At 41.7% G+C, this 24,763-nt stretch overlaps 1 protein-coding gene across 10 annotated transcripts in view; it reads right to left on the bottom strand.

The window, feature by feature from the left end:
• The window catches only part of Ten-m (teneurin transmembrane protein Ten-m), a 499,088-nt gene that overhangs the window by 93,807 nt on the left and 380,518 nt on the right, over window positions 1–24,763 (bottom strand). The window contains exon 2 of one of the 10 annotated variants that reach the window (XM_089085485.1): window positions 14,962–15,043. The exons of the other annotated variants lie outside the window; for them this stretch is intronic. The gene's annotated coding sequence lies outside the window, so the exon portion shown is untranslated. The remainder of the gene's footprint in view (window positions 1–14,961; window positions 15,044–24,763) is intronic. 10 annotated transcript variants of the gene reach the window in all.

Here is a 24,763-nt window from a genome sequence, read left to right as displayed (position 1 = left end):
AATAATTTTGAGAATTTTATTATTTATTTATTTAATATTAATACTAAAAATTTGATTTTACTCGAATATTTACAGATAAAACTCTCTCCTCTCCTTTTCAAATAATTTATTTCTAGTTATTTATTAAAATTTAATTAAATAGAATAAAAGTCATTATATTTTTTCCATTTTTCTAATTTCCCCTTTTAATATGAATTTTGCATGTAATTAGCATTTAAATGAAGAACGATGAGAGACGAGAAAACTTTATTATTTAATGAATTCCACGGTCATACTATCGAAAGGAAAGTTATTTATCTGGAATAACATTTAAATATAGCATGTTCATTTAAATGGAGAGCGTGACAAGATTGACATCTCGGTCTCGAACATGCAATTTTCCACGAGTTACGTTCGGAAATTGTCGTAAGTTCGCACGTATTTAGCCGTGACATTTAAGAGGCCGGCGTACTTAGCCGCTCATTAACATTCGTTATCACGTTTCCTCACGCTTAACGAAAGCGGCAATGAGGACGCGGTTTATGATTATCGGGAATTCCTCCTGACTACAAATGTTTCCCTCGAGTATGTGTGTCCCCGGCGGCAAACTCTTCCGCTTTTCCTTCGCCGTTACTTTTACGATCCGGTCTTTATCGTCCATTCCTCGCTCCATTCGCACCGCGTATATGTGAGAGTGAATGGAAAACTTTCCGTCGCGCCGCGCCGGTTCGCGGCCAGCTTTAGCCGGCCCTGAGCTCCCGTAGGACTGCCGTTGAGACTTCCCCGGCTAATCGGCGATTACGTTTTACGACGGGTTCCTCATATTTTTACGAGCGCCATTCCGCGGCAGAAATATTCTCGCTCGTTCTTCCCGCGAGCCCGGGAGCCTGGAAACGCGCGCCTAAAGATTTTTCCAGGTCTGCGGCACGGCGGCCATCGCCGACGACGTGAAGTATAACAACCGGCACCGGGAGAACACGGAGAAATAATAAAGCGTAGTCCGATGACTACCGGGGGATACCTCCCCGATGCGATTACGCGTTTTATAGCGGTCCGATAATTCGACGGGGCGCCGAACGAAAATTAATTTCCATTTAATCGTACCGATATTTCTTAATCCGCTACGCACAAATTGCGTCGCGGATTCTGACGAGTTGCGTACAGCGTGGGCACGTGCCGGGTGTGCGTGCGGAAATTGCGATAAAATAACACACTTCAGAGCCCGAGGTGTTCTAAAAATTGAAAGCGAGAATTTTCCTACTCCGCGACTCCCTTTCTACTTTCCCTTCCACGCCTCTCTTTCCCCCCCCCCCCTTTTTCCATATTCTTCATTTTCGTTATTGTAAACGCGCGAAAAATACCCGTTATATCCCGTCGCACAACGCCGGAGCAGATTATCGAAGGATTTTTTGTCGACAAAAGCAGGCGAGCCTTTGCTGGTTTTCCCGGTCCTCTGGAGGGAAGAAAAATCTGAAGGCCGCAACTTGCCGTCGCTCCATTTCATCGCTGTCAATTTCGCATACGAGATATTTCATTAGGACGCGGTCAGAGAGAAAGGGAGCCCTGTGACGATCTCGCATATCCCTAGACGCTGATCATCGTGCAGGGAAGGAAGATGCAAGAGAGAGAAAAAAAGGAGGGGATTACCCTGAGCTTTTACTCACGGGAGCGGACACGATGACTCAAGCCGTCGTCCCCTTTTTTTCCTTCTCGGAATATGCATTTTCATATATTGGCATTCATCGGGCTTTGCGGTCGGCGCGCGATATATGAATATCATTATCGGATATATTTTATGGTATTGCGGCTGACGCCGTGACGAATCGATCGGCCGCGCGCAGCGAGAGGCACGCGCGCTTCATAAAGTTCTGCCTCAGGAACGGAGGAGAGATCGGCAATGGGTTTCCTCGCTTTCTTGATTAGTCCCGCAAATTTCTCGCGCGCGCGCACGCGCGCCGTCGATCTCTACTTGGGAAACGTGTCCGGCCGCTCGTGCAGTTCGAGTTCGACGTGTGAAATTAGATTGTGTATTGTCGGCTTAGGAATTTAGTAGAGGCGGGGTTACGCCGGAGAATAATGGAGTTCCCATGGCCTTATCGTTATTGTTCACAATGAGTTCCGCAATTGCTACGCTTCGGCCGATCCGGCTGAGCTTCATGCCTCTCACGTGTTTTCAAATTTCGCTTTGGATCGTATCGATTATAATTATTAACTAAAGCACGATTAAATTAATTTCCTACGGAACAAAAGTAAAAAAAAAAAAGAAAAGAAAGAAAAACTCTTTAATTTCATTTTTTTTTCTTGAGGAAACTTTCAAAGAGAACATAAATACACTCTTTTTCTCTCGGAAGGTAGGGAAAAAGTGGCAAGTATGCTTTTTAAACAGATCTGATAAATATGCATATTTACTTTTTTCAAGATGTTTACTTTTAAACTTTCTTCTCTTTAAAGTTTCGATACTTGAAATGAATAAATTAAATTATGCTATACTATTAGGAAAGCATCCTCCACTTTCCGCTGTACTAAACAAGTTTCGCTCGGTAAGCTTCTCTCTTGTGTAAATCTTAGATTTTTATAAAGTTTCAACCCATTAGCGATATATACGAATTGTTCAAACTCAGGTCACCCCACGCCAGTATTTTGCACTGACGAGGGGTCGAAGCGAGAAGATGGTGTTTCCCGGGAGGTGCGACCATCGATAATCGAGAACAAACTCGATTACGGAGGAAATCCGTGCTCGCGGAGGTGTGGATGCCGGGTATTCTTTTCGCCGGCTCGTCGTTGATCGATGAGCTACAAATGGCATAGGAGGGTCGCTCGATAAAACGAACCACCGACCCTTCTATACCGAGAATGGATGCGTTTCGGGGGTGTGTAGCTCGCGCAATAAGAAGAAGTTAATGACGCTGCAGCGGAGAATTATCTCTCGGCTTCACCCAGGCCGAGGGGTGGCTTCCAGGGGAAGATACTCCGCCTCATCCCTGGACGCGTAACGCGATATCGAGCAAACTGTTGGCGGTAAAAGGAAAAACCGAGAATCCACGAAACCCCTTCGCAGCGTCAGTTCCAGCTATATCGGCGCTCTCTCGAACGAGATCTCTCCTTTATTTAACCCGAGAAAAATTTAACGAAGAAGAAGAGAAGCAAAAGATGAGATATAAATAGAAGACGCCAAGGTGTAACTTGTAAAAGAAAAAAATATATATACGTATAAATTTTTTCAATATCTCATGGCAGAGGTGGTGAATATTATATTTGCGTCTATGTATATTTAATTCGTAAAAAATGGTCATCCATGAATGACAATTATATCCGTTTCGTATCATATTTATTGTGCAAAATTAAGATATGTGAAAAATAAGTTAATAATTAAATTGCGAATATATAAAAGTATTTCTGTGCAAGAAACTTTTAGATGGAAGCGTATTTCACGCTTCTCAATTTCTTGGTATTCCTAACGAATGTCTTGATCGATCCTGAAACCTGTAGACATTAACAAAACTGCAAACGAGCGACGCACAAGTTTTCCGGTGAAGCGCGTAATTAGGATACAATGCCAGAACCTGTGGAAGAAGTTCTGTAAGCCTGATTGGCTTTGCGAATGGTCGAATGGTTGATCCGGGACTCTGGGTCTTCCAAGGATCCGGTCAAGGAAGGGTTGATCCCCGGGGTATTCACTGACGCATACGCAAAGAGCCGCCCTTCTTCGAAAAGGAAACTTCGAATTTCGCTTGTTACGTACGGGAGAGAACAAATGACGTTTCTCGCAATAGAAACGGGAAAAGCGTGTCTAACTTAACGAGTTAGATTGTTTGCTACTGAAAAATGGAAATCAAATGCCAGCCAAATGCCACGTTCCTATAATCGTTTTTTTTTTTTTTTTCTTATAAAATATAGTATAATCATATAACAGATTCAAAAAAAAATCAAGCGTCATCGCCATTTACGGAACAATTAAATACCTCTAACCTCATAATACTTGCGCGGATTGAGTTGAGAACATAATTCTCAATAGTAGGATACTTGATGCTCCAATCGCAACTGCTGGGTTACATCCATCGTCACGAGCTACCTGAGATTGTAGAAATATTGTCGACAATGCCGGTATATCGACGCTTTGCGAAAACGTCGCGCGAGAAGTTTTTCTCGCTCGCTCGTTCGCACCCTCGTGAGCGCAGTTCCGCAGGATCGCAGGTACACGCGTGCACACACGCGAAGGTAGAAGCGGGATCGTGGCAGCTGGCGCGTTGATAACAATACCCATGGTACTCGTATAGCAGTCAGAGAAGCCCTGCACTCGCGCCCTGCACTCGCGCACTCCGTGCATATACACGCGCATTCTGAAATCTCAAACTGCCCTCCGGCAGTTCGTGCGCTCTCGCCGTTGCTCGCATTAATCGCTCCCTCCGCCGCCCCGCGTTTTTGTAACGTTCTAGAAAAGGGGAGGGAGTGGCACTCCGATCCTCGTGACGGCTGAAATTACGTATCGACGCGCGATACACCCGCGCGATTCGGCCGGAGATGACGGGCGCGTGTATTTTTTCCGCACGCGTCGCGGTGCTGTTATTTGCCCTGTATCATTTTATTGACACTCATCCTCCCCGGCTCGGAGTGGCGAAGCACGGGAAGGATGCCCATAACCCAGATTTGGGTTGAGGTTTCGGACGAGTTTCGATTAGTATTGTAAAATGGGATCATGCGTGATGTTTTCAGATGCGGCTGACATTATTTTAAATACTGGTGCAATTTTGCATACTCGATCTGAGGTTTTGTAGATCCATGTATATATCTAACTCTTCGAACGGATCTGTGTAATCCGACGATACGTATTTCTCTGCGATTATCTCTGCGATTCGATTTCCCCGCGTTTTGTGGCGGACAAATCAGTTCTGTGGCGAACCACGAACCGTGTCAAATATCACCGCACGGAAGCACAACATTTGTTTCCTCAGGATATGATGGCTTTTGATAAATAAATAAATCATCGAAAAATCCCATTGCAGCAACGGAGCATCAAATGATTTTTATCATCGACCTAATCATAGTCTTTCTGCGCAACAAAATTGTTAAAAAATAATTTACAATATCGTAAAGTCCCTTTCTAATCTTTTTCATTGTTTTATAATAATCTCGCAGTTCGTACTTAATAACATCTAAATCAAAAATTTCTATTATTTCCGAGTAATGAATAATTGATCCAAATTATTTATAGAATTAAAAAAATGAATAATGAATATTAAAATGAATATTAATTACTATTTATGTTGCAAGTAATGATTGTATTCTGCATTCGAAATATATTTTCAGATATACTACATGTTTAGCATTGCCTCGCCGCATGTGAAAAGCGATATTAATAGCACATGATACTGTAATCTGAAGTGTCTATCGAGGTGTCAATTTATGAGATAGTACGAATTACTTTCGTTGGCAAAATCCTCTATATGTAGATATATATACGCGATTGTTCATTCTTCGTTTAATCACGAATAACCACCGCGCGTTCGTTAATAGTTACTCGAAATAAATCATACAAGCAGCGACTTCTGTTTATCGCGTAAATATCACAAATATCGAAACTACGTATTTTTGGAAAGAAAAACGCTACCGAGATAAACAAACGCTTGCATTGTTTATTCGATCTTCGTATAAAGTAGTACAATAAATCGAGAAATTTGGCAAATTTCCCAGCCATGTGCTTGAGCGTTTCCTGACGGATATAAAAATTAATTACGCGTCCATATTTATTATCAATGACGGCTTTGTGATTGTCGTAAGATTCAAGTAGTCTGAATAATAATTACGCGATGACGCAAGCCGTTGACGTAATCTGCGGAAATATCCCGAGCACGCCGGACTCTGTTCGTTTCCTGTGTCGCACATTTATTTATATCGCAAGGTTATTGCGCGTTTACGAATGGAAACAATGAGGTCAGTTATTGGCACTTTGATGACGGTCGGCTCTGCACGTCGGCTCTGCACGACGCGAGCGGAACGACGCGAATACTCTTTTTTTTTCCGCGGGTATTACATTCCGGCGTGGTATCCCCGGTAGTCTGCGCTGGTTACAATATACAGGTTTTCAATTCGGATCAGCACGATTGTGCGGCCGTGCCAGATTTCTATAATCGGTTGCCCATTTAGGCCAACCGATGGATGCAGCCGAAACGATGTCGTCACAAATAAAAGCGCGTCGATGTTACTACCAGGGAAAATTGCCGAACAATCCGTTTATTTGTTAGATGATATCAATATCGAAATAGTTATTTTATGTTCAATTTTAATACACGGACATGGAATATTCGCAATAAGTATTGTGCCCAACAATATCGGTACACTGATGCGCGGAGGATGACCATTGTCCCTATTTTTTTTAATAACTATTTGTCGTTTGTTCAAATTTACAGATTGGGTTTGGACGTGACGTTCGCTTTTTAATCTACACACGCAGTTGCACGTACTCGTGCTTTTTATAGTAATTATATTTACCAACGATGTATTTTCGGTAATTCCTATCCGTACAATTTTCGTCACGCGGACGACTTTGATTCCGCGTTATGAAAACGGCCCTCTTACGGATCGGCGAGAGAAATCGGCGATTAAAGTTGCCTCAGGGGAACGCAATATAACGCGAACGTATCTTATGTTATCGATATCGACGCGATATCACTTTGAAAATGATGATGAAACGGCAACGACCCACGAGATCTACGACGCGGACTTTCCGTCGCGCGAATCCGCACGTAAAATTCATTCGCGCGGGCAGACATCGGCGCGGTTTTCAATCGGCTGGCATCTATCAATCATCGAAAAACTCTTGTTTCCTCCTTTTTCCGTTATCGTCGCCTCTCCTCCCCTCTTCCCGTTCATCGGCGCCCTTTCGCTGTCTCCCGACCTCCGTCAACCCACCCGATTTTTCCCTCCCTTAAACGCGCTCCCGAACCCCCTCCGAAAATATGCACCATACAAATAAAACGACGCAGGCTGCGCAGCGCATATCAATGCTGTTTTTATCGTATCGACGCGCGACAAACGAGCGCACGGCTCACCCTTCTTCCGCCCTCTTTTTCGAATCATTGTGTTTTATTCGTGGGACAGGCCCTACCGCCCGTATTCATGTCGTTGGCGTAATTAGTGATTATTGCGTTCGTTGTTTCGGATCGATAACGGAAGATGAATGAGACTGTCTTCGAGCGAGTAATCACCGAAGATTGAAAAAGAAATTATCTGTAGATAGATTATATTGTGTGTATATTTATTAATGTAATAATATATAAAAATTTAAAGATTTTAACTTTGATTTAAAAGTTTCGAGGAAGAAATCGGTATTAGAGCTTGCAATTTCATACTCAAAAAATTTACGACATTTTGGAGACGAATGTTCATATTTTATTTTGTTGACGCTCGGAAAAGCTCTCTACAGTTTATGATACCTGTTACGCATAAATCTGATAGCCCCTGAAAAAAGCATCCGGCGTTTCCACGTGACTTTATATCGATCGGACATAACTTTCCAGAATACGTAAATATGCATATTGCAAGCAGCGAGCAGAGAGATCGACATATAAATTCTGTATCAATCCGCTTCCAATTAATTTTACTTCGATCTCTCGCAAACAAAACTGTATATCTCTTTGTAAATTTCGAAAACATGATAATATCGCTCACGTAAAATTATGAATATATACATGTATATGTAAACTAGGATAAAACTTCAATAAAAGATATTTAATATAAAAGCTCCTTTTTTATCTCTCCATTTTTCGATATCCGTTCGTTCCGGATTCGTAGCGATATTCCATCTTCATGAAGTACTTTTATTCGATAATTTCCGATTCGCGTAATGACTTGCCCGTGCGCAATTGTTACAGAGATCGACGACGACGACGACCCCGCGGAACAATATTCCGGAGTTATTCATAATGCGCGTTCCTACACAGGCACTCGCCATAGATCATCCCGCGCTATACAACGCTTAGCCGCGCACGCAATACGGCGCCACGCATTTCTCCCAGATTTTCTAGCCGCTTCTTTTGTCCCGGTTTCAAAAAGCTAAAATTTTTTTCCTCCCCCGGGCGGATTCCGCATTGTAAGCAAATCCCGTGGGAGAGGAGGCGTGGAGGACAGTCGCGTCGAGCTATCGTCGTTGGGATTCGGGGTTGCGGAGGGTGCCGAGGGATGCGGTAGGAGATCGGGTTCGAGGATGGCGAGACGAGAAGGGGGAGGGGGGGAAGCCCGAGAGAGCGGAATAGAGGGGGGACGAGGAGGGGGGGGGGGAGGGAGGGAAAGGGTGGCCGCGGTAAAACGGACGGTACACCACTGGGCACAAGAACGAAAACATTGCACTCTCTCGGCCAACAAGCCGGGGTTCGTTGTAATTAGTTCCTGCGGAGCGAGAGTTGAGCCAGCTCAGCACACAGACGCATACACACGCGCTGTCGGCCATTGCGCGAACGCGAGCGCGCTGGAGCACACACAACGAAGGGAGAAGAAGGAGAGAGAGAGAGAGAGAGAGAGAGAGAGAGAGAGAGAGAGAGAGAGAGAGAGAGAGAGAGAGAGAGAGAGAGAGAGAGAGAGAGAGAGAGAGGGGGGGGAAGGAGGGGAAGAGAGCTCCGCGCTATTGCGGCAACGCTGATGGCGGAGAAGCAAATAGGACGCAATAAACACGGCACTACATCATCCGTGGGCAACCCTTTATGCGACGAGACCGGGCGCGATGCAAAATCCCTACGGATGGACCGGGCTCCGGGCACGTTGCATCATGGTGGCGAGCGAGCGAGCGAGCGAACGGGCGTGCGAGCGAGCGAGCGAGCTTCCGGCGCGCGGGTTGACAAAAAGCTGCAAACGAATCGGGAAATCGAAGAGCGAAGAGGTCGCGACAGATCGAACGCGAACCGCGATGCGGAGATGCGTATTCGATTCCTGCGGTGTACGCCGAGATGACTTCCGGTGTTCGGGCATGAGGGTGCCCTCAGGAGGGTGCTGTTAAAGATTAGTAGCGTGCGGTTTCTGAAACAGGTAACTCTCGACGCAATACAACTCCGCGGAATACAGGTACCTGTATCATATCCTTAGGTATGTCTGTCGGTACTATAATATACCATTAGATACTTTGAGTTTTCACAAGTCGACTGACTTTGATGACTGTAAGATATGCTGTTCAAAATAAAAAAAATCAAAATAAGCTACGCGACATTTTGTTATATTTCATAATGATTATCGAACATTTTACTCTATAAATATACTTAAAAGAAGCAAAGAGAGAGAGAGAGACGTCTTCTAAGGCTAACAATCTCGTCGCGAAACCTCTTTATTGAATCTTCGTATATGCCAGACGATGCTCGATCTTCGACCTCGCCTCTTCCTCGAATCTTCCTCTATCTCTCGAGATGATGATGATGACGACGACGACGGGCAAGCGACGACGTCGGGACAATGACGGCGGTTGATGTCGGGGCACGATGGCGCTTATACGTGCAAGTTGTGGCTGAAGTACGACGATGAAGCTTTCATGAATACGGCGATCTTGAGATAAACAATCGGCGCCATTGTGTGTAAAGAGGAGATGCGAACCCCGGCCAATGTGGTGGTGTGCTCCTCGCGTGTTCTCATGCACGTCTTGGCTTTTTCCTTCTTTCCACGTTCCGCCCGCGCTCTCTCACGAGAATCACCATCGAGACCAAGCACAGTGCCTGGTTTGTGCCGGTCCAGCTGGTCGCGATTGAACGGTCTGCTGATTCCCCGCGCATAGAGAAAGGGAAAGAGAGGGAGGAAGGGGGGGAGAGGAAGAGAGGGAGAAAGAGAGAAACAGAGAAAAAAGAGAAACTCTGGCCACTCTAGCGGAGTGGCCGACGCGGACAAATTGACGGCGACGATGAATTTACGAGATTGACGCAATTGTCGGGAACGCGAATATGCGTTTTGATTCCGAGCTGAACGACAGCTAAAAACGTTGCCAGCCGGCGAGTTGTTGAAAACTGACTCGCGGGTCACGAGACATCGCGCCGCCTTCATGTTCTCTGTTGCGAGTTTAAAACAACCAGCGATTCCATTATGGTAATGGTATATCACGGTAATATAAAAGCGCAGTACTTATATATTCAATCCGATAATCGAATCCTTTTAGTCCTAATATAAAAGGATTCGTGGCATGGAGCTTTTTATAAACGGAATCATACGAGTTATTTGCTCCGATCATTTGGGATGTCTCGCTAATATTACGTATTTATGATTCGTATTTGGAAAATGCGATTTTTCTCCGGTTACCGCCGCCACTGTGATTTATCTCGCGATAATCAACTCACTACGAAACGGAGCGCGTAGATATACCGAGTCATCATACTTAGCGGAATTGAACATCTTTTAATATTCCCCTCAGATTAGACAAACGATACCGAGAAAGAAATATGAAGGAGCTGGATTGAATCCAGTTATGAGATCTCAGAGCTTAACTCCACGAGGCAATTCGGCTTAATTAATCCTGTTGCTGGCAGACGTCGCGCGAATGACTTCGCGCGTTGAAGTCATCTCTTAATTAGCTAACGACAATGCCGGCTTGATAGCCTTACGTATCACAATTAACATAAGATTAACCCGAAGAGAGATTCCGCAAGTTCTTGCGCGAATGAAAGCGCGCGTGCGCGAAGTGTCTGAATGAAGAAAAGAAGAGATTCGCAGATATTTCATAAAATTTCTAAAAGCTCTCGTAATAATAATCTTTATAATAAAGATAGACGCTGTCAGTTATGCTGCAGCGTAAAAAGTATTTCTAATTCCATCCAGATAGTGAAATGTAGCTAATGGTTCCTGTAGATCGCAGAAAAATTAATTTTTTTAAGTGTTCAATTTTTCATTTATATGTGAGACAACGTCAGAATATTAAATATTATATATTAAATATTTACTTTCATGAAATATTCAAATTATAAAAATATTTTCGAGATATTTTATTTTCTGTAATATTATGTTAAAATATAAAATGTCAAAGTTAAAGAAATATTTTCGAGTTAAAATGGATTAAAAATTATTATGTAATATACATTAAATCGTTTTATTAGTTATTTTTAATAATTTGAAGCGTTAGCTTTTAATTTAAGTATTGCATGGTAGAGAAAAAAATTTCATAACATAATAAACGTGATATTATTATCAATAAATTGATATACAAGTCAGAAATATTGATTCTTACTGCATAATTATATGTTTATAATCAGTATTATAGTAATTGAATTATTAATATGCATTACCCCATAATTTAATGAGATACATTACTGTTCGACATTGAATAGCTATTATCAACGTGGTTATAAATAAATGGCCTCTCATCGCACATTCCCTCTCGCAAGAGCCTTCCATTCTCTGCTCGCCTGTCTCATCGGATTACTATGATTTGAGCTTAGGAATGATTCATCTTCTAATTGCATGACGGACCACCCTCCGGTCCGCCATAATCAAAACTCCGGTCGTTCATTAATCACCTCGGTCGCCACCATCCTTCGTGCCAAAGGTGCAAATGCCTCGATGAATTGTCGTTCGGAACAAGGAAGAAAGAAGCACAGGGATGAGGAGACAATGGCGCGGAATGTTATACACCGTTTTCCACCTCGAGATTAATTTTTTAGTCGTCGAACAATTTATCATCCCGGCAGCTCCTTCACGTGATCAATACTTAAGTCAAAGTTGAAAGCCGCATTGTCTTGGGGATAAGGCGTCAGGGGTAAATCGATTTATCAAGGGAGTAGCCCCCGCGAAAATATGATTTCCGCGAAATTATCGTTAATTATCGGGCTAAATCGATATAAGTTTCAATAAGTATCAATTTACATTGAAATTTAGAGGTGCATGTAATATGCAAATTACGCGACTGTATTTAGAATGAATAGATAGCTCGCGGTGTGTTTCACTGATGCGCGTGTCGTTTCTCTTAGGTTTGCCATACTTAGCGGAATATAGCCATTAGTCACGCTATAATAAATGCTATCAATCAATCCAATCTGCCTATCCCGTCTGTATTATTTCACTGTCTTTTTATCTATCTACTTATCGCATTGGCTTCCTCGCGTGTTCGCGACTATGCCGATTCCACATTCGTCCGTCAGGATATAATAGCTCTAACGAACTTTCGAGTCAAACAGCTGCTCTCGGTACAGGTATCAACCTGTAGATAGATATGTAACGTGCTTAAAGATAATTCAGATCTTTATTTGTTCTGACAGGTGTCATATAAATTGTTTGCTCAAATTGCCATTCTCGTTTCGAAAGCTCACAACCCGAATTATCTCAGACCAATTATTATCCTAATCATATACATGTGCCAAACTGATAATAATAAAATCTCTATTTTACTTACACTAAAATAATTGTATCATGCGAGTAATCATATTATTTACAAAATATAAAATCCTCATAATATTAGAATATTCTCGATTAGAGATTTAAATTATCATAAATTAGTAATGCTTTTTATTCTCCCAACCTAATTCTTCTTCATTAAATGGAAATGAATCGACCTCTCGGTCGGATAGAATTTTACGGACTTTCCCGCGAATGGAATCAACAACACGGTGGAAAACATACGTCGACATATTCGCGAAACATGCGTGAGCAGGTGCGGCGATGGAAATCGGCGAGCGCAGCTGCGCTTAATGAGTGATGGATCGCGGTATGCGCTTTACAACGCCTCCGCGTCAGTCGCGCAATTGCTCGTGCTCACGCCAGATTTCACACCTGTTCGATGCTTTTAGTCAAACACTCCTTAGCTCTTTGTCTTATTTAAACCAGCCGCGAGCGTGAGTTTTACAAATGTTTCGGTCCGAACATTCGACTCGCACCGGAACATTGTCAAAATAAAATAATATATCCGCCCAGGGATACATTTACATCTGTAAACATTAATCTCTTTTATTCACCGTTAATATCAATATCAACGCTGACAAATAATAAACGTAATGTAGACAAAACTAATATCATAAAGTATCTCTCTCGCTATGTAATTATCTCTCTTTACTCTAAAACAAAAAAAAAATCTTTATTCTAAAACAAAAAAAAATCATTAAAATAGTTCGATTGTATATCCCCTTTATATCCCTTTTTTTTTAAATTTATATTTAAATGTACAAATTAGATATACAATTCTAATATTACCGCAACGTGAAATGCAAATTTGTACGATCAGAAATGGTGAAGCGCATCAAAATGGAAAAATAAATCAAATTTATTAAAAGTTATTTATTTTTACCATTCGCTGGGAGCCATTATCTGTAAAGTGTTTATTATATTCGCGATTTCATTACCAAATTGCAATTTTATTGTTGCGTCACGTCACAGGCCCGTGGAAATAACGTTTCTACCAGCCAGAGTGTGCGCTCGCCCCGGGGCGTACCGGAATTCGTATGGTCGAAAAGTTTCGTTAAAAGTCTCGTAAGTCCTGATAGGATCATCCCTCCGTAATCACAGCTATTACCTTGAGCGCGCTTGTGTCGGCGTCTGTTGCACATGTACGAAACGATGCCCGGGGCAATCGATAATCCGAGGTGAGTAAAGGTGAAAAGGGGTAGGTGCGAAACGAGCGGCGAGGGAGAGTGGAAGGTTTTCACGGATAATCAGGGGTGGTAGATTTTGTACGTGCGGAAGATGAGAGCGGATCGAACCCCCGAAGGAGCATCGACGTGTCGTTCCTTCGTGCGATAGCATTTTCTGTATTTCACGTTTGCGTTTCGCGTCGTTAACGCAAACGGCGATGCGAGTTTTAAATTTTATTAACGCAATAATCAGGTGCACTTTTAAGACTGTATTGGAAAAGTTATACTTGTTTTTTATTCCACGGCGTAATATTAATATCAAGATCAAATATTAAAGAATTTTAAATGTGAAATTGATATCTATAAATATGCATTTTTCATGATTATTTAAATGGCAAATAATAAAATAATGCAACAGTATAATATTAATCTTTTTTAAAGTCGTATCTATATAAAACTTCATGCGTATTGCCTCTTAGTCAAAAAATAAAAAAATTATATGTTTTTATGACAAACATTTGATTAATATATTCGTATCGTGTTTAAGCATTCAACGTGTTATTATTATGGGGCATAGAATTTTGGGGTTGCAGCTTACGCTTATCATCATATTAGGTTACTTGGTTATTTGGGTGTCGGATTATGCAAATTTGCAGGTATTAGTATCTCCGATCGATTAATTTACACGTATATTGTCACATTACAGCAGGCATATTCCGCCAGTAAATGGTATGGTGACAAAACGCCATGTGATTGTGTAAACTTGAATTTTCATTAATTTTGCAAGAACTTTTTCGGCATTGCCGTGTAAAATATATATATATATATTCTTGTCTGAACAGCTTGCTAGATTACGATACAAGGAAGTTTCCTTTGGAACCGGTTCTTCTCCAACAATGGAATCAAATCGCCCGAGGAGTCGAGAGAAATGGGTGCTACGTGGATAATGATATTCAGAGGTAGTGCAAACTTTTCGCATAAATGAAGACTAAAAGATGAATAACCTCAGCGGAATTAATGAGGAATTATCGGGAAAATAAAGAGATAGAGTAGCGGAACACTTTAAATAAAAGACCTCGCAATCGATCGAACGATATTAAATACATGAACAAGTAAGTTCACTGAAGATCCGGAGGGGTTGCAATTTCTTTTGCAAATCAATGATCTTTACAGCGTAAAATTGAATGTGATAAATAAACGTGATTTATTTAACGTGCTGGTTTTAGCTTTCCTTAGAGATTTCCTCTTTTTTTTTTTCGCGGAATTTTTATTTGAAATTCTTACGATGAGATGGTTATGCAATAAAAGTGATTATGGATATAAGCAAAATGAGAGCTAGTTAATAGCAGTGAATAGATTGCTGTAAAATGAAAGCTACCGCGCGCGATAGTAATCATGGCACACACGATAATAATTTATCGGACAATGAATATTATATCAGTCGATTGTTTATTGTACTTACGCTAGAGAGAGGAATTATAGATTCGGTTATACGACGAATTATAAACCTTCGGCGACTGTGACAGTTTCGAGAACCAACTCACCTGAAACAAAAACGGGAAATTTGATTAGAAAAATTTTGTACAAAACTGACACGTCTATATTTTACGTTCCAATGGAAATCTAATTTATTACGAGCAATTTTGCGAACCAAAAATGTATAATATAATCGATGGGCGAACCCACTGAAATTGTTATAATGTACGGCTTGGCAAATCACATTTTGGTACATTGAAATAGATTCCAATCACGTATGGCTGTTGCAATATTCTACTAAAAGCAATCGGTATTCAGAGACACAATCATATGGAAGTCATTTTAGAATTTGACAGCGTAAATCTTCGATTCGCGGATATATTTATAATAAATTTTAAAGTTCGAAGCTGCAAATTCAAAATTGTACATCAAAGATTTGTGATTTCAAGCCAAAATTGGCGCGTTGTATTTTCGAATATTACGAGATGCGGGGGTGGAGTAGCGTCAATATCCGCTATATCGGCGACAGCTTTTAATGAAATCCTGTCGATGGTTTTGCGAGCGGCATAACGCGATTTTAATATTCTCCTTTAATTGGAAACGAAACTATTAATTGCCACGAGGAGCAGGCAAATTCATCTTTGCGCTCAGGGAGCGAAGTAGGGGAAGGGGACACGAAGTATCGCGGTCGAGAGGGGTTGCATATTCCGGGAGTGGCGTCCCCGCAGCCCTTGGCGTCGTTTCGATCCCCTCGGTCCTCTTCGCCCCCCTTTTGCCTCTCGCGTTATATCTCCGCTGCCGCTTCTCGGCCAATCTCCTATCTCGGTACTCCACCTCGCGGGCGCATATTGAAATATAATTAGGGGTGGTTTAATAAGCGACGGTCTGCGGCTTTCGCTAAGTCTCAACAGCAGCGTAAGCAGCGGCCTGTTAACCGATACGTCGGCCGTGTTCTCGTTCTCTAACGAGCTACGAACTATGAGCTCGCCGAGCTTTGCTGCGGTTGCATCGCGCCCGGGCGCAAGCCGACATGAAATGTGCAGCGCGCGCGCCGGCTGCATTCGACAGAATTCGGATGTGCGCGGAAGTAGTGCCGCGGATGCGTCGTACATCTAGAAGCAATATTTTATAGTCACTCGCGATATCTTTCCCGCGAGGTTATCTTTCCCGAGATTCATGGAACTGCGCGGATGCGCGTTAAATTCACGGAATTATAACAACCGCGGATATGTAGCTCTCGTTTTATTTGCGAGATAATGATGCAAACAGAAGTTTTATCTATCCGAGAGATAGATAAATTTGAAATTCGTAGTAGATACATTCACGAATAATTGCGATTATAATATTTTTGTACGTATCAATCACTTTGACTTTGCGTTAGTGACAAAATTAATTTCGTTATTCGTTCAACAATTTTCAATGCGACGGGAAATTGAGATATATATATATATATATATATATACGATTGCGGCGCCTCCGGTGAATTTTACATCTGCAACGCGATAGATCGACACTAGAAATGATCGCGACGGGAAATCGTTGAACGCCTCGGCACAAAGTCAGACGCTTCATTCCCGCGACAGAAGTTCCCCTGGCTCCGCGTGCTCGCGTTCGAGCGAGGAAACTTCGCCGGCATGCTCTCGTCGATCGTAAGAGCCATGAGTGACGCGTAATTACTCGCATCCGAATAGCAGACAACTGGGATTGAAGGGTACCGAGGTTCGGAGTGACAGAGCGTGTCAAAGTTAAGCGCGCGGGTAGAAAAAGATCGTGACACTAATTGCTCGAAAATATATATAGGCTATTTTGGCACCGACTCGCGGAAAACTCTCGCATTTTAGCGCGCGCGTGCTCATATGCATGACGAGGTAACAAAAAAAAAAAAAAAAAAAAAAATCCGAAAAAAAAATGATAAAAATGAAATAACGCTCGCGCAGAATCGGTTAAGCCGATTAAATTTCGTCATCGCGTAACGTTGCCGCTGGGCGATACATTAACTTTCATAAAACGATATTTATATTCGAATAACATACTTTATTCCGCGTATTATAACGGTGCATTTTTCTCGCGTTACACCGTGCGTGCGGTTGATATTTCGAACGCGTCCCGATATAACGATCGGTCTCTTTGCGAGATCGCTCACAAGTTAAAATACAATCGTCGCCGTGTCTGGAAAGACGATCGCTCGAGCAGTCGCGGCGGTAGATCTTGTCTACGCCGATCTCGTTGACGATCACGCACACGATCTCTCGTTGTCGTCAAAATTCCGCGAAGCAGCTCGGCTATAATCCACAGAGAATTGGCAGACGTTTTGCCGAGGATTAATCGCCAGAACGGAAATCGTTTGGCGCTAGCGCCAGCAACGTGCAGCTGCATCCGTCTGGTACGGTCTGCTTACTGCTCGACACGCCGGAAGGTTACGACCTACGGCAAGGGGTTGGTGCATAAATGCTACGCCGCGTGCGAAGGAGAGAGAGAGAGAGAGAGAGAGAGAGAGAGAGAGAGAGAGAAGTAGAAACGACGAGATGGAGAGAAAGACCCACCCCGTCGTCCGGGGGCCCCCGTTAAATAGCTACCACTACTGCGTAGCCTCAGCTACGCTATCTCGCCGGTGTGCCATGCGTTTCCTGGGTGTGTTGCGCCACCCCCCAAAAATTCATAACTCGGTATAATAAGGGCTCGGCGAAGGTAACAGCTGACGCGACTCGCAACCATCGAACTATACCAGCTACGCATTACGCGCTTAATTTACTGAACAAGTTTAATTGCCTTCCAAATGAACTTCGCTCAGTCAAAGAGAAGCGTCTCTTTTTGCGGGCCTTTTTTCCCCTTTTTTCCCTACCGCCGCACATCCGTTTTATCCGAGGAACTCTTTTTGTTGCAGTTAGAAGTTAGGAATACTTTATTCCTTCATGTTTTACGTGTATTAAGTATCCATTACCAGCACAAATTGAACTTATTTTACTCCTCATTACATATGTATTTCATCCTCTTAAATGTTTGAAAATTCAAAGGACCACAACGAACGGATTAATTAAACATATTGCAATAACGAGCAATTATCCCGCGGATAGTTGTATGTCTAGTAATTCATGGCAGCACCGTGGACATCATGCATATCCATTCCGACTTGCTTTACGTGTTAGTACCATCGTCCTAAATCAGTTTATTACGCATGTAGTCTGCGCAGGGTCATCAATCGTCGATTAATCAACCGGAAATGGTCGATTTAATGCGTTAACGTTACGGCCGTGGATACGCGTTTCGCACGTATCAGTGGCGTTAATTAATGTAATATAGGCGTCCGTATTACCCCAGCTACGAGGATGCCATTTGGTGCCAGTTTTTCGACTAACTAAATCAATTTCGTGGGTAAAACGCTTTATCAGCGACAGCGGATGCTCCCTTCGTTGGAAATGTCGCTGTTCGGACATTGTCGTGTCTGTTTTACACGAAAAATACTCTCCCTTTAGGAAGACCAGAGGTATAATCCTCTCTCGGATGTAATAAATCTGCTGCTACAGGTTTATCTTTCCATTACATGCTTCTCGTCTTTTGCCGCCAGATTTGTCTGATAAAATGCAATTTGTTCACTTATAACTAACGGAATAAGATAAATTTGTAGAGTACGAAAAAATATCCGGCTAATACCTAAGATTAGAAATCATACATACCAATTATTACAAACAAATAGCATGACCAAATTCTATTTACATGATACATGTGTAAGACGACAGAAATTCATCTGTTCAATCCAATCGGTAAATTTGGCAAATATTGATCATATTAGAAATTTCAACATGTATATATATATATATATATATATATATATATATATATAGAAATCTAGAAAATCATACCGAATACAGAAGCAATATCTTCGTGTCGATATTAAGTTTCGAGAGAGATAATAAAATTTCATACATTAATTTTTGAAAAACAGCTGAATAGAACGCCGAAGCAAATCCAAATTACGTTAAATGTGATATAATGTCACGTCCTCGATTATTCGATTCTATCTTTGTTTATGATGGCGAAACCCAGTTCGGTTTTATCGTTCCTCGACACGATGACGACGTCACTTCCCGGACAATCGATTTGCCCGCGTACTCACAGGATGCAAATAATCTCGACGCGCTATCAACGGCCGCGAGTGGCGCCTCCGATAAGCAAGAAGCACTGGCCGGTGCATTTCATTTGCACGTTAATTAAAAATAAATTTAACCTAGCCGCGAAGTAGAAGAAGAGTATATTGCATCCGATATCTCACGGTCGGCTATATGTGTGCCCGGTGGGCAAGGTCCAAGCGCATCCGTAAGCATAAAATAATAGATTTGACGCATTAAAACGCTCGGATTTTTATCGCAAAGCATCGCGTTTTTCTCTCGATTCTGTTTGCAGTTCTTCGTCTCGACGCCACTGTCAATTTACAGACTTTTTATGATTCAGCGCCAAACAAGCGCCGCGAGGGCGCGCGTTTTGCATTTAATCGCGATTCTAAATACTCTGTCCAAAATAACATTTCACGTTTATAAATTTAGCCAGCTGAGAGAAATTATAATTATTCTTAGGAACTTATAACCCGCATTGATATACTTTAAGATAATTAAATATTCCTCGCTCTTATTATTATATCAGATATATCGATTCCTTACTTTAAAGTAGTGACTAAATGTGATATCTACTCGGCTCATATCCTAGCGTCATTGCTAAAAGTGCAAACTTGCGACATAAATGACGTATTCTAACAATAACATTCTGTTCCATCGACATCGCGTAAATCCTACATCTAAGATATTTTATAGTTTTATAATAAACCTATTTATTCCTACATTATGAGGTTCAATTTTAAGAAGATTATTATTAGAAAAAGATTAATTCGAAGAGTGGCTTAAAATCAAGTTTACCGTAAAAACAATTTAACTTTGTTAATTTTAATCTGCAATATCTATAAAACGATTCGCGAGAAGTTTATAGAATATTCGAAGCAGAATATTTGGAGGCGATATGATATTTTTACGTGGAAACGTGCTCGCTATGTCGGATAAAAGTTGGCCGGGCCGCGAAGGAAGAAGGAACCATAAAAGATAACGTGGTGATCGAGTAACGGACTAACTAATTAACCAACTCCCCGACGAACTATCCGATTAATACGTAGAAACTCGGATAAACTTTGTTACTGCGTGCAAGTTCCATAACAGCTGCGTTTATCAGCGAACTTGCAGACAGGCAGTGGTTTACATTCGTCTATTCCCTCAGCTAAGTATAAAACCCTAATTTATTCCGCACAACGATGCGAGTAAGTTTAGCTTGCACTTCCAACAGAAACATAGACCAGCCATGGTAGTGGTCAAGTTCGAACATGTACTCGCACCATTTCTATTTAATTATGTATGTGCTATAAGTTAATTGTTCGTTGGTGTCATTTCATCTGTTCTGTTCTTTAATCTAGGAAGTTGATGGTAACATAGGTGACAATTTTAGTTGGCTGAAAGTTATATCGAGATTGAATCTGGCTTACCTATCTTGTTTTCAACAAAAGGTAAAGGACTAAAAGCTTAACGGCGAAAACAAATCGTATTTTCTTCGCGAGGATTTTGACTCAAGAATATCCGGCCGTTTCTAGGCGTCGTCTCTCATTGCAGTTTCTCGCGTCCGTGAATAGAAGGCAAAAGACGCGTGCCGCGGCGCGTCTCCGAACAATTTACGGCATTTTCGAGGTCGTGAGGAAACCGAACGGTGGATGAATATAAGGGTATCGTCGTTCCCGCGAGGCTTGAGATGAAAGGAAGTGTGCTACGTGCAGGGAGAGGCAGCCGGAAAAATAAAATGATGACGTATGACGAAGCGCACCAGACGCGTGCCTATTAATAGAGGCGCCGGTTTGCGATCCTCTTCGCTGGGGTCTTTTTCTTTTCATCATGCTCCCCTTCGCCTATTGGATATAGCAGTATTCAAGCATTGCACATATATTAATATGAAAAGAAAATATCGCTTTAATTGTTCCTTAATACGGGAAGAAAATTCTCAACAGCGTTCTGATTAAAAATCTTTCAGCTTTTATAATAATAATAATAAAAAAATATCTATAATACTTAAGTAAAAATAATTTTTGAAATAAGATATAAGAAACTGCGTTAGATATAAATTAATAGTAGTATCTAAATATGCAAATAATATCTAAACAATATTTATCTCTTCCTCCAAAAATATATACTGTCATCTCAATATTACGATAATACGTACGTAATCGATACGTATGTCGTGATAGTGGCAAGAAACTGTCAATACTTTCAAAGTATCAAGCGGAAAGTGTCGATGCTAAAGTATCGGAGTATCAGGGCGAGACTATTGAGATTGCCTCAATAATATTGAATATCGTTAGCGGTCCTACCTATTGCCGATCTCTCGATATCGCCATTTTCGTACGAATGGCTCCTCCCTCTGTCCCGGATTCGCCCGGGTTGCTCTTATCAGTTAATTATCTCTCACCCGGATAGCGACTAATTACGGGCCGGAAACTAGGAACGCGTCCCGAGCTTGACCGGAAGTGTCGCGCTTATTGTCCGAAATTCGTCGCGACGTGGGCTTTTCGGTACCTTTTGGACGTGGAGCACAGAGGGAAACACGGGAAGGGGAGAGGGAGGGGGGAGAAAGAGAAAGAGAGCAGGATGTCCGATACAGCCGGCGGCTGTGAGCAGACGTGTAAACGCACAGAGCACTCTCCCGCTTTGCTGGCTATCGGGTTTGATGCGGTCACGTACACAGAGAAGTGGCGCAGATGTTGCGGAATTGTTCATCGATTGTTTTTACCTAGTTCCGCGTTTTACAGAGCGCCAATATTATTTATCGACCTAACGCGTTCCCCAAATTACGCGCTATTTCGCGTTTCCCGCTTTTTATTACACCAATATTTAGTAATAATCTTCAAACGCGCGACGAAATATCCTATTTCGCTTCCCCTTCGCGTTATATAATTTTGATGTATGTGGGGTGATACTCGCTACAATTTGGAAGAAGTCTGCGAAAGCTAACAATAGAAAATAGAATATTTTTCATTCCGACTCAGAGACTCTGCGAAATATTGATTGGCGAGAAATTCAAATATTTAATGAATTAATATGACAATACGAGAAAAATGTAATTTGTATCGGATAATAACACTTACTGATTTCCGATAAAGTTTCGTTCTTTTCCTTTCTCGAATTCAATAACCTATTTTCTAATTTCTCAAATTATATGTCGGCTCAAATTATATATGATATGAAAATCAATGTATATTTCCTTTCATGCTCTATGAATATCCTACTTTTCTGACATTATTTTTTCACAACAGATTTTCTATGTGTATCTCTGGTTATATAAAACTAATACGAACATATTACATATATATTTTTAATTATAAAACTATTCCAGAACAAGAATTGTTTTCAAAAGGGGAAAGCTAAAATTTTAACTAAATTTCAAAAAGAGTATAATAAAACGGGATTGAATTGAATTGTTTCGTTCATTTAATAAAAAAAGTATTCTCACTATTCTATTTAAAAGTTAATATAATAGAGGAAGCCAAGAAAAGAGGTTGGATTTTGTCAAAAGCAATCTCTTTCACGTAATTATGTACGTTGTTCGCGAATTTCCGGTCATCACAAGTGAGCGACTCGACAAATGTCAGCGGCCGTAATTAGTAGTGAAATTACGCGACATAAAGTGACCGTCGTGTGTTGCTGCGTTTATTAATAACGCAGAGGCTCTAGACGTTAGATAAATGCTTCGTCCGGCGATATTCAAAGTGATTAATGACAGCTGTCGTGACGGCGCTCGCGTACGCGACGCAAACGGTCGTTCTATCACATCCTGATTAAAAGACTATCGTTTCCTCTCAGTTTCCAACATGCAGATAAGACTTCCGATGGCGTGCGGACTACAAGAATAATCAAGCAAATTTTTTTTAAGATATGCAGTGCGTCCGCTTATTAAGCGGACATCGACATAAAGAAACTTTGCCCAAAGTTTCAGAAATCTATTAATCTTTCGTCGAGATTCTTGTCGCAATTTGTCAACGTGTATTCAATTAATAAATCTGACGATGCAATTCATTATAATGTATTATGTATATATATATATATATATATCTTTTAACGATTTATCGAATAAAGTAATATTTTGGTTAAATTTTGTAATGCCTTTCTGTGTAAGAATAAGCGCGGTCGATTTAATTTCGCTTCTGAATTAATAAATCGCAACGGCGCGGATACTTCTCGGCGCAATATCGCTCGTTCTTTTATCATCATGCTGATAGAAGTTTCACTCGTGATTCGCAAGACGTTTCGAGTAAAGAAAACGCGAAGGAGGAAGAGAGAGAATGGGAGAAAGAGCGTACGGAACGGTGTGCTTTTATTGGCACGAGTCTCCATAATTGAACCGACATAAGTACTCTTTTTATATCATCGTTGCGAAATGATGGAAGAGGATTACGTCGATCTCGCGGGAGAGAAGCCTGACGTCGTGGCAGAGACGAAGGACAGCATCGTCGGAATATATGAGAGAGAGAGAGAGAGAGAGAGAGAGAGAGAGAGAGAGAGGGGAGGGACAGCGATATCTGTGGGTACGGTGAAGACGAGAAGAGATGAGAAAGTGGGAAAGACGAACTTCCAGGTTTCTCTCGTCGACTCGTCTGGAGGCGAGCCGAGTCAGCAGGACGCTCCTGCGTCCTCGTTCTCCGTAACTTCGGCGCCAATATCTTTTCGTCTTCCTTCTCCGCCGACTCTGCCTGGCATCGTAACGCTTCCTGCCACGGACATGCCCGGTTATAGCGAACGACGAATCGTGGAACCGCGGAAAAGTGGTTCTCATGTCGCCGCCCCCTGCGGACTCGCTGCTGCTCCTCGCTCCGACTTAAGTGGTCTTATGGAATTCGAAGTACGATGGGGGAGGGGCAAGGTAAAAGTTTATTCGGCCCGTGGATCATAAAAGCCAGGCAAAAAGTATTCGAAGATACCGCGCCGGATAGCCGAATCGACGGCCGTTGAATCGAGTCGTCGTTTATGAAAGATGGGGCCGGTACTGAAAATTCGCCACGGCACGGGCAAAATTCGGGCCAACCATCCACCATGCAGGTTTTTTTTCAGAACGAAACTGAAACACGTTCCTCCCGAGTGTATCGAGAAAAACCATATCAGCTCTTCGCGGTATCTTAATTTATTCAATACAGGCTATTTTGTATTCAAGTGTACCAGCGTTTTGAATTCTGCATCGGTTTGTTTTCTCGAGTGAATTGCACTCGCTAAAAATTGAATCGTGATAGATACAAAATACAAAAAAAACATATCGGGCGATGTACGCTCGGATACTAAAATTATGCAGATAAGATAGATTTTATAAAAAGATGCAAAAAAATATTTAATTTAAAGAAAAGAGCTTCCGCATCTTTTTCTGTTTTTAAAATAATTTTCCATAGTTAAGTCTAACATTATAAAATCAACTCGTTTTTACAAACGTCAATCAAAGAAAAAGAATTATCAAGAAAAATTGATCTCAAAAATTTTTCTACATTTGCACGAGTTTAATTACAATGGATAATTGTTGTGTCATCATTGATAATTTGAAAAGGTATAAGTATAAATATATACAGCTGTAGTGTGGAAGGAGTATGAGAACCCTTTGGTAAATCGAAACAAGGCTGGAAAGCAGAAGGTAAAGTCGCGGCCTGCGCCGTGAAGCGCGTCGAGCTGTAGTAATATTTTGTTTGAGCCGGCCGCACTCTCTCGCGCGCGACCAAGCCGGCGGCT

This window comes from Pogonomyrmex barbatus, unplaced genomic scaffold, assembly GCF_055798465.1.
Source record: "Pogonomyrmex barbatus isolate J1 unplaced genomic scaffold, ASM5579846v1 scaffold10, whole genome shotgun sequence".
Taxonomy (NCBI): Eukaryota; Metazoa; Arthropoda; class Insecta; order Hymenoptera; family Formicidae; genus Pogonomyrmex; species Pogonomyrmex barbatus.
The sequence above is the reverse complement of the archived record's forward strand: the minus strand, read 5'-3'. Positions and strand labels throughout refer to the sequence as shown.